Source organism: Vicugna pacos, unplaced genomic scaffold, assembly GCF_048564905.1.
Source record: "Vicugna pacos unplaced genomic scaffold, VicPac4 scaffold_20, whole genome shotgun sequence".
NCBI classification, from domain to species: Eukaryota; Metazoa; Chordata; class Mammalia; order Artiodactyla; family Camelidae; genus Vicugna; species Vicugna pacos.
The window spans coordinates 83,413,093-83,435,337 of NW_027328741.1; the positions used below are offsets into that span (position 1 = coordinate 83,413,093).

General features: G+C 33.1%; 1 long non-coding RNA gene across 1 annotated transcript; it reads left to right on the plus strand.

Annotated features, from left to right (window-relative positions):
* Positions 1-4,133: 4,133 nt before the first annotated feature.
* Positions 4,134-5,954, plus strand: LOC140693976 (uncharacterized). The gene is made up of 2 exons (XR_012069698.1): positions 4,134-4,293; positions 5,683-5,954. It is a non-coding gene; the product is annotated as an uncharacterized lncRNA (long non-coding RNA).
* Positions 5,955-22,245: the final 16,291 nt, after the last annotated feature.

The following is a 22,245-nucleotide window of genomic DNA, read 5'->3' on the forward strand; positions in this document are numbered from 1 at the left end:
CTTTTGGTTTTGTTTGCTCTACTCGTCATGATTAGTTTACATAGAACGTCAGATTATTTACTTGAAACTGTACTTCTCCTTTGAGGAGGGCATTGTCACTATGAACTTCCCTCTTAAACCTGCTTTAACTGTATTCCATAGACTTTTTGAAGTGTTTTGTCATATTTCTCAAGATATTTTTTGATTTCTTCTTTTAATTCATCAATTCCCTCCTTTGTTATAGCACTATGTTTTTTAATCTGGATGCTGTCATTTTTTCTCCCTGTTTTTCTATGATTTATTTCTAGTTTCATGGTATTATACTCAGAAAAGATGCTTGAAATAATATTTATCTTTTTAAATTTTTTGAGGCTTCTTCTGTGCCTGAGTTAATAATCTTTCCTTGAAAATATTCCATGTGTATTGGAAAAGAATGTATATTCTGTTTTTGGAAGAAGTACTCTTTTGGAAGTATCAACCATCTCCAATTATTTTATCATGTCTTTTAGTATCTTTGTTCCCATATTAATTATCTGTGTGAAAGACCAGTTCAGCGATGGTAACGGGGTGTTATAGTATCCTATTGTGATTGTGTTCCCAGCGATTTCTCTCTTTTTATCTATTAGTATTTGCTTTATGTATTTAGGTGCTCCTATATTGAGTGCATATATATTAATGAGTATAAAACCCTCATTTTCTATTGCTCCTTTAATCATTATATCATGTCCTTGTTTGTCTCTCTCTATGACCTTTCTTGTAAAGTCTATTTTTGTGAAGTCAGAACTGCTAGTCCTGCTTTCTGGTCATGTGTATTTGCATGCAATATATTCTTCCATCTTCTCACTTCCAATTGTGTTTTCCGCTTACTAAATTGGGTCTCTTGTATGCTTCATTATGTAGGGTCTTGTTATATTATCCCATCTGACTATATATCTTTTGAATGAAGCATTAATTCCATTATCATTTGTGATAATTATTGATAGACTGGTGTTTATTTCCATTTGGAACTTCATTTTCCAGTTGATGTGGTATTTCCTTTTTGTTCATTTCTTTTTCTTTTTGTGGCTTGATAGTTTTCTTTTATTATCTTGGTTTCTTTATGGCTTTGTGACTTTATTTAAGATTTTGAGTTATGTTTACCTTGTTTTGTATTTCTATTGAACCATACTATATCTGTTTATTTTAACTGATAAGAATACAAACTCTTATCCATCCTATAGAGAAGAGAAACAAGAAGAAAATACTCTGTATTGTCCTGTTTCATTCTGTGACCCTTAAAAATTCTGATGTTCTCTTTTAGAACATCTTATATATTCTGCTGTAAGTCATTGTAGATATTGCCTTTATAATTATGCCTTTCTCTTTTCTATAGCATCCTGCTTCTTTTGTATTTAGAGTAGATCTTTCATTATTTCATTTTCTCTTGCCAAATTCTTTAAGTATTTGCTTGTGTGGAAGTTATATACCTCTCCTTCTATTCTCAAAGATAGCCTTGCTTGATAAAGTATCTTTGATTACAGCTTTCTTTCATTCAGTAATTTGAATATGTCTTGCCACTGCCTTCTGCCGGCTGTATTTGTGTAGGAAACGAGTTTACATATATTATGCATATAATTATATATATATGAAAAGAACACCTCGAAATGAATTTAACAAATAAGGTGAAAGCATATACATTAAAAAACAGAAAACATTAGTAAAGGAAATTAAAACTGATCCAAAGAAATGAAAAGATCTCTTATGTTAATTATGTGAAACTATGTGGTTGAAACAACCATTCTACCCAAGGGAATCTACATTTAGTTTGATTCATGCCAAAATAGCCATGAGATTTTTCCATTGTATAGAACAAATAATATCAAAATTTATATGTAACCACAAAGATCATGAGTTGCCAAAATAATCTTGAAAAAGTGTATTAAGTGTAATGGTGTAAAATTCTCTGACGTTACATACTCCTACAAAGCTTTAGTAAATAAAACAACATGATACTGGCTCAGAAACAGACACCAATCAATAGAAGAGTGCAGAGCAACCAGATATAATCCCTGACACCTGTGATCAATTAATCCATGAAAAAGAAAGCTAGAGTATAAAATGAAGAAAACATAATCTCCTCAATAATTAGTGCTGTGGAGATTGAACATTGAAAAGATAGATTAGAATATTTCCTCACATTGTATACAATCCATGAGCACAGAATATCTTACTATTTAATTTATTTACTTATATTTCTTACACCTGAAATTTATAGATCTATGTTTAGATCTTTTATTTCACTTAACAGATGTATTCCTATTTTATTCTTTTTGGTATAGATTTATACACAAGTGTTTTCCTAATTTCTCTTTCTGATAATGTGTCGTTACTATTTAAAAATGCAACGGATATTTGTATATTGATTTTGTATTCTGCAAGTATACTAAATTTGTTCATTATTTCTTACAGTCACTGGATGAGTCTATGGAGTTTTCTATCAATGTATAATTATGTCATCTGTAAATACTTTACTGATTTTTTACAAGTTGGATACATTTTATATTTTTTCTTGACTAGATGTTCTGGCTAGAACTTCTAGTAGTGTAATTTAGGACGTGTGAAAATCAGCTTCTTTTTCTTATTACTGTACCAGAGGAAAACATTCCTGTATGTTAACATTGAACTTGATGTTAGTCATGGGTTTTTCATATATGGCTTTTATTTTGTTTAGTTAACTTCTATATAGAGCGAATTTGTAAAGAATATTTTTATAAATAGTTAAGATCAGTTCTGTCAATAAATTTCCTACATTTCTTGAGATTGTAATTTTTCAATTCTTTGTTTTTTATGGGATGTTACCACATATAATAATCTGCGTATGTTAAATAATATTTATGTATAAAGACTAAATCCAACTTAACTATAGTTTATAATACATATAATATGCCATGAATTCAGGTTGCTAATATTTATTTACAATGGAATTTACAGATACTGAAGGAAAAATTTACACTGTAGCTTGATTTTACATTTATTTACTTAAAATTATATCTCTCATTTTGAATTTGGCTTATCCTTAATGGAATTTATTTTGAAATAAATAATATAAATTTTGGTATAACTGGATTTACTACAGTTTACTGATACAGAACATAGCTATCATTTACAATTAGTGAACAAAACACTTGCCTTAAAATGCTGTATTATATAAACAATGCCAACTGTTTGAAGACTGAGAAACATATTACTTCCTAAAATGCATTACCTGGTATTTTCCACCCCAAACCACATATACTGTTCTTTCTTTGTTTTTTGATTGTTTGTTTGTTTGCCCCTTAATGGAGGCAATGCTTATTGAACCCAGGATCTTGTACATAAGTGTATTTATCAACAGCAATTTGGAACACATAACAGAAGCCACAAGAGTATGGATTATACAGAAGTCATGAAAATTTATTCCTTCTAGGGACTGAAAAACCTCTGACTGAAAGAATGGCAAAAATAAACTTTTGTAAATATACAATGAGATTGTCTATTTTGTACTTTTTATACTAGAATATTAAATTAAATTTGTTTTACTTATAGCACTGAATTACAATTTAAAAGAAAAATTCCCCCGTTTGGGATTTCTTAAATTTGATTGATTTTTTAAATATAATTTTATTTTATAAATATTTACAATTTACTTATTAACATTCCAAATAAACTGATATTTATTTTTCTCATGTTTTGAATTTACAGCTACTTATTTTAAAGAACACAGATAAATAACTACTTCCATTTCTGAATCAAATTATGTTTAACTTTAATTACAAATGATATTGAAATTGTTACACATTTTCTGTAGAGGTTTTACACAAATTTCACTTTAACTTCCAAATCTTTAAAATTAATTTTTTTTGCATTATTTATTCTCTGTTCACCAATCTAGTATAAATTTGTGTACAAAAGTATGGAGATTGGTTTTATTTCATAGACCCCAAAATTAAATTATTTAAAAAGATTTTGTGGGGATAATATTTGCAGATCACACTATAAAAATAAACAACATTTATGTTTCATTTTAACTGGATGAATGAGAAGTAAACACAGGCTGAATGTTACACTTGGGTTGCTAGGAGACCAGTCGTATTGTGATGCCACAGCTACTCAGGTTGAGAACCATTGTGATTGCCTAGCAGTTTATCTGTGCAGGCCTGCCAAAGCAGCATTTGAAGCTGCAGAGCTCAAAAACATGCAGATTAGAAAAGTAGCAGTAAAAAAAGTTATTTGAGATGACACATGTTTCTTCAGAAATTCAAGATGTGTCTCATAAAGATGGACCAACTGTTTCAGGTAACTCTGGTAGATCTCTATTGTGTTATCAAACATTCTCTGGGGACTTGGACTTAAGGTCTATGATTGAAGAAAATGCTTTTCAGGCTTTGTCTGAAGAATCTTTGATAAAAAGACCATGTTACACACATTGTGTCTCAGAATCAGATGAAGATAATGATTTTCGTTCACTGACATTTCCAAGAAAACTCTGGAAAATGGCTAGGAGTGACCAATATCAATCCATCTGGTGGGATGATAATGGATCTTCCATAGTGATTGATGAAGATGTCTTTAAGAAGGTAGTTTTGGAAAGAAAGGCCCCTTTCAGAATATTTGAAACTAGAAGTATGAAAAGTTTAGTTAGACAGCTTAACCTTTATGGGTTTAGTAAAGTGTGGCAGAATTTTCAAAGATCTGCTTGTCTAACTGACTTTCTGGCACAAGGAAAAGAAGTCTCTGTTTTAAGCAAGGTATTCAGAAATTTTAGTAACCACTTGGTAACTTATATATGAAAATTTATGTTGTACATCAATCTATGGTAATATATATCTAAAGCTAGATTTTGAAAACTGTATAAAGTTACCAAGTCTTAAATTCTTTATTTTTTCTAAAAATGAGGACAGTGTCATATGTATTCAAGATTCAGAGAAACTTTGCTTGCAACTGTGAATCTTATCAGAAAACTATATAAAGGTATTAAAGCTGCTAGTGAAAAGTGGCATTCACAGTTACTACAAATGCTAACTTCTTTAATTTGATGACTATACTACTTATATGTGTATTTTACCAATAAGGAAATTTAAAAAATAGCAATGTTCATATTTTCATGATATTATCTGTGCATTGTAAAAGTGAAATCTGATGTTTTATACGTTAGGCTTATTGTAGTCTTGTATTTTGGTTTAAAATATTACTAAAATTTTTCCCTTTGATTGTAGCTGCAGATCTACCATAATTCAAATTTTAAACGAGTCTTTCCCCAGCTTTTAATCAGAATAAAAAGAAGAGTTGGGATTAAAAATGCCTCTCTGGTATCTTCATTGTCTTAAGATTTCAATAAGAAGCACTTTATTGCAGGGGGTAATGTGGATACTCATAATTCTGGTTTTGTGGCTGACACTAGTGGAGAAAGTGCATTTTTACCTTTTGCAAAATTAAAAATGCCTCTAATTAGAAAGCCCTCTACTAGCCACATAATTGGTGATAAAACTACCCCGATCAGCGGTGATTTTTCTGCTCCATCAGACCACCAGAACAAATTGCAGTGGATCAGCATGCTATTTTAAATCAGTTGAATATTGTCCATGGGCACACTCAAAGCAGATACACTGAAGCAAATGACCTTATATGAAGTTCATTAAAACCAAAAATTCTACTTCTCAGAACAGCATCTTCTCTCCAATGCAGAGTAATTATTTTGGACTGATGGTGGAGCCTTCTGATTTTCCAAATGGATATCACAACATATCTGCCAAGAAGGTCGTTTTTCTATACTTCAACCAGGGAGCAACGCACGGTTTCCAGTGACAGTGACAGCTGATACATCAGCTACCTCTCTTTCAAGGCTAACTCATCAGCCAACTTCTCTTTATGAACGTCATCCTAATTACAAGGGATCTACCAGAGGACTACCAGTTTATGCAGGATTACAAAGATTAAAATTGATGTTGGCAAATGTCGACAAATATCTGCAATTTTCTTATTTGAACAAGAAACATAGATGTGTACCTGTATTAACCTTATTTTTTTTAAATTAGGTTAAGATTAAATGGGAGACTAAATTAACATTTAAGTTAAAAAGAGATATTTGATTGATATGATCATTTGATGGAAAAATATGGGAGTAAATTTAAATAATTTCTTGTAAGGAGGAAGAGAAAATGGAAGAATTTGGAAAAAGACTAAAACATGGAGAGAGGGAAAATTACTAAGTGATTTCTTGTTCATCCTGGAAAGTATTAAAAGGGTTGTTAGGATAGGCTGGAACAGAAGATAAATGCAGGATCCCCGGCCCAGGGATCATGGTCTCTATTATGTCATCCCTGGAATCATAAAGGTCACATGATGTAGTCTCAGATGGCACATACAGCATGTGGTAGAATTTAAGAAGTATTTTTATCTATGGTCTTCTTTATGCTGTTTTCAAAGCATTAAAATTGGTGCTTTCATTTCCTGCCCTCAAGAGTCTACATTATATTTTCTTGTCAATAATTTATGTTGCTTTTATGTTCCAGCCAAAGACAAGCTTACGTCCTCAGGGTGGCATTTAATGCCTTTCCAACTCTAAGCACACAAACTCATCTTGGTTTAGTTATTTCTTTATAAATCTGGCCTCTCACTACCTTGGTATATCTTTATGTTTCACTGTATCTGGAAATATATCCAGGCAAATGATTGTCAACTATGTTAGCTGCAACCTCAACAGTTTTACTCCAGCTCATCCTTGGACTTTGGGTGTCCTCCTTTTATCTACTTAGACTTTTCCAATCTCAGCACAGAAACCACCTCCTCCAGATGTTTTCAGTCTATCCCCCTTTCCTTGTTTAACTTGGATACCAGCACAGTAAGCACAACACATGTCACTGGATGCATTTTTGTATTAAGTGAATGAAAAACACATGTAGACTTTAAGCAATATCTACTTTCCTGAAACAAGAAAACTCTCATGGTTTTCAAACTATTTCGTTATGGTCTTTACTCTTCACCGCAAACTAGATCTTTCATAGCCCAAGGACAAGTCAATCAAGACAGTATGTGGAGTTAGGTACAGGAGGCAAAGTAATATTTACTTCTTAATTCATGCCTGCAGGGGCATAAAGCAATCCATTTTCATTTGCTGGATTTTTTCCTGTCTCTTCATCACCCACCCACCACAAAACAGCTCAATCTCTTCCCCATGCCAATAACTATACTGACTTATGATTAATTTACTTCTTAGAATCAGAGCTTTGTCCAGAAGAGACAGTGCCTTTGCAAACATTTAATGTAGGTTTATACACACCAAATAAGTTGTGCCCCTTCTAACCTTCACAAAGTAAGTATCTAAGTGATACTATCCCCTTGGTTGTGGTTCTCGTATTCAGTAACCAAATTGCAATCAAAAATATGTGGACTAGAAGGAGGTGAGGGTGGTGGAATTAAAAATTTTCCAACTGCAAGAATACCAAATTTCTGCAGATATTAGGAAATATAAAACATTCATGGAAGACTTTGACTATTTCCCATTAATTTTAAATAAAAGGTGAAGCATATTCAGAGTGTGAAATGCCCTGAAATGCTGGAAAAATTGTAGGCAAGTTCAGGGATCCTAAGGCTTCTAACAACAATGATGCAGCTAGTGTCATCTGATAAGACTGAAATGGTAACATTGTGTCCGAAAATGTGTCTCCATTTGTGAAGAAAGCCTTTGATAATCTGGAGAATGGGCAAATTGGCCAGGGTAATCTCTAACAACATCCTGTAAATATGACCTTCACCAAGAGAATAAAAGAGCCCACTTGCAGCAGGAGAACTGTGTCTGGACAGCAGTGGTGTTTCCTACAACAGAAACATCACGGTTTTAAATTTGTCAGCTCAACTCTGATGGTGGCTATGTTGTTGCTTACATTAGCAGTCTGGGGTTCAGATGGGCTGGTTCAGCAGCTTGTTTCCAGCTCTCCTATCAGACAGTGGTTCTTACCGTGATCATCTTAACAAGGTTCTATACTGATAAGTCAAAGGCTACAGTTTACTTTCAAAATTAGAAATTCTAAGGAAGAATATTATTTGTTTGTCCATCTGTAGTTTTCTACCTGGGAAAAGCTAGAATATTGGCCAATGTCAAAAGTTGGCTCGTGCTTTGAAAATTGTACTCTGAGCTCTGCCCAATGAATTCTTCCCACTAAATACTACAAATCTCTCTACCACTGTGTGTATGTGTGAAGATGGATTGTTAAGCAGTAACTAAGTTTGTCTTAGTTGAGTCATCAGTGAGTTAATCTTCTGCACCTGTCAGATTGTCTGTGAATTATGAGTTTCATTGAACCACCAGATTTTCTTCAGATTAGGGAGAGGTAGATTATATTTTTCCCTGTATACTAATTGTTACCTGTTCATTGAATCCAGAGCTGAAGCTAGGGCCAAGCCACTGAATCCTTGAATTGGACTGAGGCATATACATTCTGCAGCCCCCAGAGCCCAGCACTGGACTGTGTCTCCTTTTTAATTTAAACTTATGTCTAAGTTTTTTTCTCTTTTAATTCTCATTGTTGACACAACTTACTTTGACTTTGAACACCCGTTGACTAATTTATAAGGACTGAATCACTGACTTATTCCCTTTCACCTTGAAATTGCAATAAACTCTTTTCCTTGTACTACCTGGAATACAGTGAGCATAGTCATCATTTTGAGAGCAGTCCTCAGTCCTAGTAATGCAGAAATTTGCACTTCTTTGCCCAGAACTTGAGCAAGAATGTTTGTTGTGGATCTGAGTGGTTATCCTCACATACCCTAATGCAACCATGAGAAAACACCACATTGTTATCCAAAATCAAGTTTTTGTCAGTATTGCATTCCCATTGCAAAACAGTTAAGAATTGTAGGAGTCCTTAGATTTTACCATGCTGAGATTTTTAGCAACCTAGCATGATCATTTCTTACAGATTCTGTCGGGGAGATGAGACCATTGGTCACAGACATTGAACTTTATCACTCACAGCAGGAGCAGCCAGTTTTAAATTTGTATCCATTCCCTAATCTCAGATGAATACACAGAGTGAAATTTTGATATCTAAAGAAGCAGTGGGCTGTTAACATGAAGAAAGCTTAAAGCATGGTAAAATCCTAATTTTATTAGTATCTTTACGTATAATTTATTTGAATCACTTATTTATTAGTATCTTTACCTAGGATAAGTATATCATGGCTCAAGTTTACTTGCTGCAAAACGAATCATGAAAAATGACATGGGAAATCATGACCTTTGACTTTCCATTTTTATTTCCGCTTTTATTGACATATAATTGGCATAAAACATTGTGTAAGTTTAGGTGCACAGGATAGTGATTTGATTTATAAGTATTAAGAAATAAATATCTTAGCAAGTTTAGGGAGAATTCATTATCTTATTTAGATACAATTTTAAAGAAATACAACTTGTCTTTTGGTTGTGATGAGAAACCTTATTGTCTACCCCCTTAACAACATTCATATAGAACATAAAGCAGTATTAATTGTAATTTTCATGTTATTATGGGGCATCCCTAGAACAGGTTTATTTTACGGCTGGAGTTTTTTAGCTTTTGAGTGCATTAATCAATTTCTCCTTTCCCAACTACTGCCTTTGTTAACTACAAATCAAATTGTTTTTTCTATAAGTGTGTTTGTTTGTTTTTGAAGTGCACTTTAATCTATAACTCTGTGTGAGTTTCTCTTACATAACATAATTTTTGCTATTTTTAATACATTTCAAACTGATCAAAAGATAAATTTAGTTTTGATAGTTGCTATTTAAAGATATTTCATAGTTATTGACTATTCCCCACACAGTAAATTTCTTGTCCCTGATATTTTAATTTGCAACTGGAAAAATTTCTCTCTTAATTTTCCTCAACTATTTGTTTTTCTTCACCACATTTCCCTCCTTCATTTGAGCAACCTGTTGCTTTCTATATATATAAATTCTTTTCTGTTTTGTTATGTTCATTTCTTTAAATTCCAAATATGATTCAAACTTTTCTGCATTTGTCATCCTGTGTCTGACTTCTTTCACCAAACTTATTACACTCTTGTTCTACCCATTTGTTGCAAATGACAAGAACTTATCCTTTTTATAGCTGAGTAATAACCCATTGTATTTTTATGGGTGTGTGTGCATATATATATATATATATATATATATATATATATATATATATAAGTTTAGTGTGCGTATATATATAAATATAAATAAATCTGTAGTTAATAGATGGATAGATATATATACTATAAACACACATCTTCTTTATCCATCATCTATTGAAAAGCAATTAATTTTCTTTTATAGCCTGGCTATTGTAAATAATGCCACAGTGAATATACGGTTGAATTTATCTTTTCTGATTTGTGTTCTTATTTTCTTGGAATAAGTATCTAGTTATGGAAATGTTGGTTCATATTTTATTTTTAATTTTTAGATAAAACTCCATACTCTTTTCCACAGAAGCAGCACAAATTTACATTCACTCAAGCAGTGCAGCAGGGTGCTTTTTCTTACTTCCTCACCAATATTTATATTTGTTACTTTTTTGATCATAGTCATTCTGACAGGAGTGGCATAATATCTCATTGAGTTATGGTCTTGCTTTTTTCTCATGGTTAGTCATGTTCACCATTTTCATGTGCCTGTTGATTACCTTTCCCCCACTGTATATTCATTTTTTTGTAATGGGCTAAATGACCATAACTGTCTGATTTCACTTTTAGGCATTCTGTTGTGTTCCATTATTCTGTTTGTTTTGTGCCTCTACCATATTCATTACTGTATCTTTGTATTATAATTTAAAATCAGGGACAGTGTTACATCCTCTTTGTTCTTTGTCAAAGTTGTTTGTGTTTTAAGTTTGTTCGTTATCTTTTCTTTTGTTTTTCTTTGTGACTTCAACTCTTTTGTGTTTACATGTAAATGTAATAATTATTTTTTATGTGTCTGAAAATGCCATTTTTATTTTGAAAAGCACTGAATTTAATTTGTGTTTTCTTGGCTAGTACTGCCATTTAAACAATATTTTTCTCCTAATCAATGAACACACTATATCCTTTCATCTGTTTTCATTATCTTCAATTTCTGGTATAAATATTTTATAGTTTTCTGAGTACAGGTTTTTTACCTCCTTGGTTATATACATTTCTTGAGTTTTCTTTGGTAATGCAACTGTAAATGAGACAGTTCCCTCACTTTCTGTATCTGTTAGCTTGTTGTTAGTGTGTAGAAATGCAAGATTTCTGTATGTTAATTTTACATTCTGAAATTTTACCAAATGCATTGAAAAACACTCATAGCATTGTGGTGTCTTTTTAGGATTTCTGTTTAAGTATTTCATCTGCAAGCAGATTCTTGTACTCCTTTTCAGAAATACCTATATTTTATTTACTTTTATTTTGGATAGCTATGGCTAGAATTTCCAATAATATACTGAATAACAGTGGCAAGTGTGAACATTCTTAACTTCTTCCTGCTCTAACAACAGATGCTTTCAGCTTTTAATTAGTAAGTGTCTTGTTAGCTGAGTTCTTGCATATGCAACCTTAAATGTGTTGAGGTATGTTTCCTCATACCCATTTTGAGGAGAAATATAATCATAAATAGATACTGAATTTGTCAAAACATTTTATGAGACTTTTGAGGTTACCATATAATTTTTATTTTTCAATTTGTTAGTTTGGTGTATCATATTGATTAATTTCTGGGTGATGAATCACTTTTGCATCCCTGGGATAAAAGGGACTTTTCCCTTATCATACTGTATAATCCTTTTAATGTTTTGTTTGCTTTGCTAATATTTATTGATGATTTTTGCATGTATGCTTATCAGTAGTATTTAAACTGTAATTTTATGAAATATTTGTTCCTGTTTTAGTAATAGTGTTATACAGAAAGGTGGGGTAGGAAGTCTTCTTTCCTTTGCAAATTTTTGGAATTCTCTGAGAAGTATAGGTGATAGCTCTTCTCTAAATGTTTGGCAGAAATCACCTGTGAAACTGTCAAGGCCTGGAATTTTGTTTCTTGGGAGATTGTTTTTAATAACTTATTCAATTTCATTAGTGATAATCAGTTAATATTTTCTATTTCTCATTCCATTCTGGAGATCAGGTCTTTCTAGGAAATTGTCCGTTTCTTCTAGGGATTCCATTTTAATTGGCATATAATTTGTTGTATCATCTTATGATGCTTTCTGTTACTTTGACATAAGCTGTAACTTCTCATTTATTTTGCAGCATTTTAACCTGCACTCTCTTTTTTGCTCATGAGTCTCATTAAATTTTATCAGTTTTATTTATCTTTCAAAGGCCATTATGTAGTTTCTTTAGATATTTCTACTTTTAATCTTTATTTTATATATTTATGTTCTGACCTTTCAGCTGTCTTTCTTTCTACTAACAAGTTTGTTTATTATTTTGCTATATCCTTTGTTTGTAAGATTATAAGAGAGAGATATTTCTTATTTGTATAAGTGGCATTGTTTTGCTATAAGCATCCCTATTAATACTGCTTTTGCTATATCACATGAACTTTGTTTTTGTTGTTATATTTCTTTTTGTATTTTTTCTTTGATTTATGCAGCAATCCATTGGTTGTTTAATGTTGTATGATTTATCCTTCATACTTTACAATTTTTCTCATGTTTTTCTTTTTAGTAAATTTCTGTTCTCACAGAATCCATATGTTTCTTCACAAAACAAGGAGAAAAATAATAAAATTCTGAAAGGCACAAATTTTCAAAAATTATCCTTGAAAATTTAACAATGCTGTTTGTATTATCCTCCCTGACTTTAGAACATACTACAAAGCTACAGTAATCCAAACATCAAAATATGTCACTAATAGAGTCACATAATCAATGGAACAAAATAAAGAGTCCAAAAATAAACACACACACATATGGTCAATTAGTCTATAATGAAGGTGGCAAGGGTATACAATGGAAAAAAGGCAGTCTCTTCAACAAGTAGCTTTGGGAAAACTAGAAATTACATGTAAAAGATAGATGTAAGAGCACTTCCTTCCATAGAATAAAAAATAAAATAGAAATGGATTAATTTCCTAAATATAAAACCTGAAACTATACAATCTCTGAAGAACAGGAGCAGAAGTGCCTTTGTGATAAATCTTTGCAATATGTATTTTTGATTTGTCTACTAAGTAACAAAAAAAGGAAAACTAACAATAACTGTTTTTAATTATACTGAAGAAAAAATAGATGTAATATATGATACAGTGATTCCAATTCTTGTATAATTGTGAAATGCAAAACCATTTGCAGAGCAAAGGAAATCTTCAGCAGGACATATGACAACACATAGAATAGAAGGAATAGTTTCAGACTATGAAACCAACAAGGTGTTAATATCCAGAATATATATATCGCATATTAAACTCATTATTTAAAAAACAAAGACCACAACTTAAAAACAGTTGTAGGATCTTCATGGAAACTTTTCAAAAACATACATGTGGATGATTTTCATAAAAAGAAATATAACGTTGCTATTCATTAGGAAACCATAAATCAATACCAGAATAAAATATAATCTCACAGCAACCAAAATGGCTATTAAAAAAAGTCTTCAAATGACAAACATTAATATGAATATCAATAAAAGGGAACCCAGGTACACTGTTGGTGGAAATATAAATTGATGCCTCCACTATTATAAAAGTGTGGACAGTGCTAAGAAAACTAGAAATAGAAACATTATATGTAGCCACAATTCCAGTTTTTGTTATAAATCTGAAAAAAGTGAAAACATTAAATTTAAAGGATATATTACCCCCAATGTTCTTAACATCATCATTTATAAAAGCCAAGGATAGAAGCACAAATCAACTGCCTATCAACAGATGATTTGCTGAAATAATAGTGAGATATAGATAACATAATAAATACTTAGTCATTGTCATATCAAAAAATAAAATTCTGCCATTTGGAACAATGTGACTGGAGCCAGATAGTCTTGCACATAGCAAAATAAGTCATACAGAGAAAAACACTCTATGTTACCACTTTCATGAGGAAACTAAAGATATAAGAGAAATAATCATAAAAAAACAGAAACAGACTCTCATATATATGTGTAGTGTACCAAGTAGTGGTTTCCACTGGGGACAGGGGAGAAGGATGTGGAAGACAGAAGTATACAAGGTACTAGTTATAAACTAGAGAACCAACAGGGCTATATTTACAGCACAGAGTAATATTTTAATAATTTAAATGATTTTAAAGAATTTAGAGGCATATATTATACTAAAATGTTCATGCATTTGGGAAAAATATTGAAGAAAAGAACCCAGGAAAGACAAAATATTTTGTAGTACTCTGATATTAAGGGAGGTGATTAGTTCACTTTCTTTACTGATCTTATAATGTCCTTATTAGAATTTAAGCTTTTAAATGTAAAAGTTTAAACTTTGAATAAAGTGACATATGTTTAAACTATTTCTGTCTCTCCCTTTAAATCTACAGTCAGTGAAACGGTCACATCTCAGCAAAAATAACTACAACACAAAACAATACTCCAGAACACATGTGTACAGCTGAAGTTTGGTGGGCTAAAACACAAAATGATGGCTGATCTGAGGGAAGAGACCAGTTGGTGCCTTCAACCAAGGCCCACTTACTAGGGTAACTGAGCCCAGAGTTTCAGAGTACCCAGTAGAAACAGGGTCTCAATGGTTCACACAGCTTCAGCCTCCAACTGCACCAGTACTCATGGTCACAGGTAACTAGGAGGGAGTCACAATGCAGATAGAATTTCCATCCTTTTGACGCTCAGACATTCATGACGCTCTCCCTACTTCCCATTCACAGTGGTGGAGAAAATGTACCTTGCAACATTGGACATGGCAAAGGCACTTGCCTGATTCCAACTATCCACCTGTCTTTACACATTTCCTCAATGTGTGCACTCAGTCTTAAGGGATATCAGATAAAAAGAAGGGTTCACTGGCCCAGTGACAACAGTGGCATTAACTACCAGATTTGTCTAAGAAGTGACAATGTAAGCAATCTTTTATCCAGACAGTAGCGACTTGAAAGTGTCATTCTGAAATATTATCAGAGGTATCTCAGATAAGTAAAACCAAACAAGGACTCCAAATCACAATCTGTTTTTTAGGGTCATCAAAGCAATAATTTACCAGGATCATGACCAATCACAGCAACAAAATAGGGCACGCACACACACAGATACACAAACACAGAAACTGACACAGACACAGACACACACGCACAGGCAAACACACACACAGATGAACACACACACACACACACACACAATATCAACCCTGCAGCAAATTAAGGTCATGGAATATTGCCGTATAACTAATAGAGAATCCAAAGAGTTGTCATACAGAATCTCAATACAAAATACAAAACTCAGAAAGCAGTTCAGTGAGCCCAGGAATAAAATAAATGATGATAAGGAATACATTACCTAAGAGACTGAAACTATGAAACAACCAAACATTATTGGAGGACCAGATGAACTTAATAAATGATATGAAGTATGCAACAGAAAGCATTGGAAGAAGACTGTCTTGTGGAAGAGAGATTAGCAAATTCACCAATACAAAACAAGAAATGATAGGAGAGGGCTGAGATATAAGATATTAAAAAGTGAGGAAATTCTAAAATAGCCATCAGACTTCTTCAAGAAGTTCACATTAGAGTAAATCCTGAACCTGGGTAAGGAACTGATATACAATTCCGTGAGCCAACAAAACACCAATAACTTTAAGTCAATGAGACCTTCTTCAAGATATGTCATATGCAAATTGGCAAGTTAATGACAGAGTAAAATTTTAAAAGCAGCCAAGAAAAGTTATGTTAATCTACATAGAAACCCCCATTAGGCTATCAGCAGATTGGTGAGCAGAAAACATACGCCGAGGGTAATTAAAAAGACATTTTCAAACTACTGAAATAAGAAATCTCCCACCCAAGTATACTCTAACTTGCACAGTTATCACTTATTTCTAAAGTGAAAATAAAGACTTTATCAGACAAAGAAACCTGAATGAGATGTAAAAAACAAAACCGAGACACCTTACAAGAGGTTCAGGAAAGAGCTATTCTAAGAAAAATAAAATGCAAATATATGCAAAATATTGAACAAAATACTAAGCAGAGACCATGAGAAAGTTGCAACTGTTTCTCTGGGTATGTTTTTAAATGCTTCTATTTTATATGATATAAAGAGAGAAAAATAGTAATTCACTTGCAATAAATATAGGTACATCAATCTGGTTACATGTTCACAACACAAATAGAAATAATTTGAGTCAGTATTCATAAAAGGTAAAGAGTAAAATTGAAACAATATTAAAAGAAGATGCTATCAGCAGAAAAAAGACTAAATTATACATGAGATGTTTTATTTTTAATTGAAGTACAGTAGATGTAATATATTGTGCAGTTTCAGATGTACAGCATAGTGACTCCAACCACTTTTTAGATTAGATTGCATTATAAATTATTACAATAATTGTAACATACACTTATTTTAAGTTATTGCTTGTAATTCCCTGATCTATACAGATTATCCTTGATGCTTATCTCCTTTTTGTATACTACTTTTTATCTGTCAGTGTCCTACCATTAAATTGCCTTTCCCTTCCACTTTGGTAAGCATAAATTATTTCCCATATCTTTCAGTCTCCTTCAGTCTTGTCTAACTAATCTCTCTATCCCTCTACCATGTCTCTATCTATCTATCTATCTATCTATCTATCTATCTATCTATCTATCAATCTAACTGTGTATCTATCTGTCTATCTATCATGTGTCTATTTATCTATCCTTCTATGTATCTACTTATCTGTCATCTATCAACAGATATCTATATATAGATGTACACATATATTTGTTATTCTTTAGATTCCACATATATATCATATTATATACTTTTGTCTTTGTCTAAGTTACTTCACTAAGCACAATATTTACTAGGTCCATTCATGATGCTGAAATAGCCATGTGTTATACTATTTCATGGCTAATAATATTCCATTGCATATTTCTAGAACCATCATTTCTTCTTAACTCCATAGTCTACAGTGCACACTTGGATTGATTCCCTGTCTTGCATATTATAAACAGTGCAGTTGTGAAGATAGGTTTTACTCAATTTAGGGTTTCTTCTCCAGATATTTCCTAGGAGAGGTGTTACTGTTTCATATGGTAGTTCTGTTTTAGGTGTTAAAAAAAATCTGAATATTGTTTTCCAAAGAGTTCTACCAATTTACATTCCTACCAAGAGTATACAAGTGATTTGTTTCTTCGAAATCGTCTCCAACAATTTCTATTTTTTGACTTTTTGATAATAGCCATTTGACCAGTGTGAAGTGATACCTCATTGTGGTTTTGACCTGCTATTAACTAATAATTAGTAATGTTGAGCAATTTTATCACTAGCATGTTACTCATCTGTAGGTTTTCTTTGGAAAAATATTAACTCAGGTACTCTGCTCTTTTTTTGATTGGGTTTTTGTTTTTCACATTAAGTTGTGTAACCTAAATCCATGTTACATCTATTAACTTGCATCTATTATCCCCTGGTCACTTGCATTATTTGCAAATATGTTCTCCAATTACACAGGCAGTGTTCTCACTTCATTCAAATTGTCCTTAGCTGTGCAGAAGTTTTCAAGTTTATTTAGGTCTCACTTGCTTATATTTGCTTTTATTTCTTTTGCCTTAGGAGACTGATACAAGAAAATATTCCTATGATATATATCCAATAGTGTATCACCTATATCCCCTTCTAGAAGTTATACAGTATCAGGTCTTACATTTAGGTCCTTAATACACTTGGAGTTTATTTTTGTATATGATGTCAGGGAATGCTCTCATTTCACTGTTTTACATGTAGATGTCCAGCTTTTCAAACACCATCCATTGACAAGACTGTCTTTCCTCCATTGTGTAGTCTTGCCTCATTTATCATTGATTCAGTGCTCATAGGTGTGTGGAATTATTTCTAGGCTCTCTATCTGATTTTATTGATTATATCTCTGTGCCAATGCCATGCTGATTTTATTACTGTAGCTTTGTACTATAGTAAGGACTCTGGGAGGTTTATTCCTCCAGATTTGTTGTCTTTACTCAAGATCACTTTGACAATTTTTAATGGTTTCATGTAAAACTTAGAGTTATTTATTTTCTGGTTCTGTGGGAAATACTACAGCTTCGTAACAGGAATTGCACTATACTTGTAGGTTTCTTTGTGCATTTTGGCCATGTTAACAATATTAACTCCTTCAACCCAAGAGCACAAGACATCTTTCCATTTCTTTGAATCATTTTTAATTTCTTTGTCAATGTTTTTTTAATTTTCAGTGTTCAGATCTTTCATATATGTGGTTACATTTATTCCAAGGTATTTGGGGGAATGGGATTTTAAATGTTATTGCTTTCAACGTCCATTTTAGGGTATCTCATGATTAACGTGTAGAAATGCAAGAGACAACTTTACATTAATCTTGTACCCTGCTCCCTTGTTGAAATAATTTATTGTTGATATTAGTCTGTGTGGAGAACTTAGGACTCTATGTAGATTGTTATGTCATCAGTACTGGTGCCAATTTTGCTCTTTCTTTCCATTTTGCATTTCTTTTTCTTCTTTTTCTTCTTTTTCTTTCCTTTTCCTTTCTTCTTTTACTATGGAATAGCAGTGCTGAGAGTAGAACTCCTTGTCTTATTCCCGAATTTACCCAGAAGGCTTTCAGCTTTTCCCCTAAGTATTATAAATAGTTATAAGTGGCCTATAATATGTTGAGAGATGTTCACATTATACTCTCTTTCATGAGAGTTCTGATTATGAATGTATGTTGAATTTTGTCTAATGCTTTTTCTGTGTGTATTGACATGGTCCTGTGAATTTTGTACTTCCTTTATAAAATATGTGTCATGCTGTTTTGCTTGTGTATGTTGAAACATCCCTGTGACTCTGGATGGAATCCAACTAATCATCGTGTATAATCCTTTCTATGTATTGCTGGATTAATTTGTTGATGTTCTGTTGAGAATTTTTTAATGTATATTCATCAAGGATATTGGCTTTACATTTTCATTTCTTTTTTTGGTAGTGTCTTTGACTGGTTTTGTTATCATGTTATTTGTGGCCTCATAGAATAACTTTGGGAATTTTCCTTCTTAATAAAATTTTTGAAATAGTTGAGAGGAAAGAGGTTTTAGTGAAGGCATCCAGGCATTTTGTTCAAAGGATGATTTTAAAACTATAGATTTTATTTAAATTATGCTGATTGCTCTTTTCAAGTTTTCAGTTTTCTTTTTATTCAGTGTTGATAGGCTGTAGAGTTTAAAGAAATTTGTCCATTTCTTTAAGGTCGTCCAGTTAGTTGTCACGTAACTGCTCAGAGTGATTTCATAATCTTTGTTTGCATTTCTGTACTATCAGAAATTATTTCTAATATTTCATTTCTTATTTTGTTTGGGTCGACTCTGTATTTCTTTATAAACCTGGTTAAATGCTTATCAATTTGTTAATATTTTTATGAAAAATAACTGTTGATTTTATGAATTTTTATTTAATTTTTAATTTTTATTTTATTTATTTTCAACCTAATCATTAAAGATTACTCACTCTACTGCCTTTGTGTTTTGTTTATTATTATATCTATTTATTTTGGGTGGTTAACATTATCTTTTGTGTGAGGTTTTTCTTTTTCCTTGTATAAGGCCTGAATTGTTCAAAACTTCCCTCTTATATTTGCTTTTGCTGCATCCCATACATGTGATGAGGCTCTGTTTTCAATGTAATTTGTCTCCAGGTATGATTTTATTACCTCTTTGATTTCATCATTGAACTTGTTTTATTTTATTTTTTTAAAGGATGAGGTTTAATCTCATATTTGTGCTTATCTTGTTCTTCTTTCTAGAGTTGATGTGTATTTCCATAATTTTATTTATGGAAAAATATTTGCTGTAATCTCCCACAGTGAGGGAGCAGCAAAGAAGGACTGGTGCTCATTCACTGAGTTTCCCCTCTCCAACTGAGAGTTCGGCAGGATGGAGGAGGAGCCTCCAAGAATTGAACCTCTATAGATTATAAGTTGACTGACAGTACTAAGTTAAACAGGCACAGAGGATCCCTATGACACCAAGCCCAAGAGGCAACCTGGCAGCTGGGGTCAGTGCCATGCTTCCCAACCTGGGTGGAAGATGATGATGGCTGCACTGATGCAGCCTGGGGGAACGGAGGGGGCTGTGTGCCATTGCTGTGGTTGTACAGGGCAAAACAACCTGGGCCCTCCATTAAACAATAGGACAGACTAGCCCTGTGAGGGGAAAGGTGCATTCCGAATCTCTGAAAATCCACAAATTATCTAGGACAAGAGACCTGGGGCTCAGACACAGCCACCAAAGCCTCTGGTGCTTTGCACCCTGGCAGCAGTGAGAGCAAAACCTCCATTCACTCCTAAGGATTTAGCAGCCTTAAGCACCAGATGGAGACTTGTCTACAGCCTGAGACATATGAGATCTTTCTGTCCTATTTCCTCAGAGAACTTGCTCTGCCAAGGCAAACAAAGAGCTGGGTTTTGGCCCAGACCAGTGACAGGGCACATAGCAGAGAAGAGACCGTCACCCTGAGGGGGCTGATGGCCTGCCAAATTTTGGGCTGTAACGCAGCCCCTGACCATGTGGCTGGGAGGGGGTTGATGCACACTACTGCCTGTTCAGTCTGAAATATGTGACTGAGGTATCAGTCAGGGCAGTGACAAGACAGCCCACAGTAAAGAGAGCTGCTCCAGAACCAGTTTTGGGAGTAGGAGTGATCTGTTTGCCGACAGGACCTGGGAGTTGCACAGATGTGGACTCCAATGGAGGGTTTCTGGAAAAAGCAAGCTGAGCTTCCAAACCAGGATGAATACAGAGAGAGTTCACATTAACAGTACACAGTATCCAGGACACTCTGACCACCCCCTTGTTTTAATCTGTTTTTACCTGTTTCATTTCCTATTACCATAATAATATTTATTTCTTAGGCGATTATATATACCCCCTTTTAAATCCCATTGAAATTTATAAAAATATTTTTATTATTATTATTTTTCAAAACTCTGCTTCAGCTTGCTCTTCTATTATGTATTATACAAAGTTTTCAAACATTTATTACCACTTCTTTAAAATTCTTTGTCTCCCTCTTTCTTTTTTCTCTATTTTAGTTGTATTACTACATAGGCATTAGGTAGATAAACTCCTTTAGGACCACAGTAGATAACATATACTCCATAAACCACAGTGTCAGAGAGGTAGGAGCAAGATAAAGAAGCAGAAAAACCATTCCTAATTAAAAGAACAAGAGAAATCCCCTGAAAGAGTGATCAGTGAAATAGACATCAATAGCATACTAGATTAACATTTCAAAGGAGGAGTGATCAAATTACTGGAGGAAATAAAAGATAGTGTTTAGGGATGTAAAATATGTTAAAAATGAAATGGAAGCTATAAAGAAGAGCCGAGTACAATAGGTAAATCCATTGACTGAGATGAGGAATGATCTAAAGGGGTCGCAAAGCTGATTAGATAATGCAGAGGAATGAATTAGTGACCTAGAAGACAGGACAATAGAAAGCACCCAATCAGAAGAGCTACAAGAGAAACATCAAGAATCAAATTAAAAAAGCACAAGATACATATGGGTTAATAGAAAGCATGCCAAACTTGGCATGATAGAAGTCCCAGAAGGGGAGGGATGATCAAAGTGGATTGCAAAGGTGTTTGAAAAATCATGACTGAGAACTTCCCAAACTTAAAGAAGGGATCAGATATCCAAGTACTGGAAGCTCAGTGGGTCCCAAACAGGAAGAACTCAAATAAACCCACAGCAAGACATATAATTAAGATGGCCAGAGTCAAGGATAAAGAAATATTCTAAAGGCAGCAAGTGAATCTCAAACAGAGAGTTACAAGGGAATCCCCATAAGGCTCACAGCTGATTTCACAACACAAATACTACAGAACAGAAGGGAGTGGCAAGATATATTCAAACTCCTGAATGAAAAAATGATATACCTTTGGATACTTTAACCAGCAAGGCTATCCTCTATGGTAGAAGGAGACATGAAAAATTTCAGAGACAAGAAAAAGCTACAAGAGTTTAGCAACACTAGACCCATGCTAAAAGAAATATTGAAAAGTCTACTCTAAAACGAAAAGCAGCAGGATGCTACAGAAATGTGAAACTCATAGCTGGAAAGGTGATAACTCA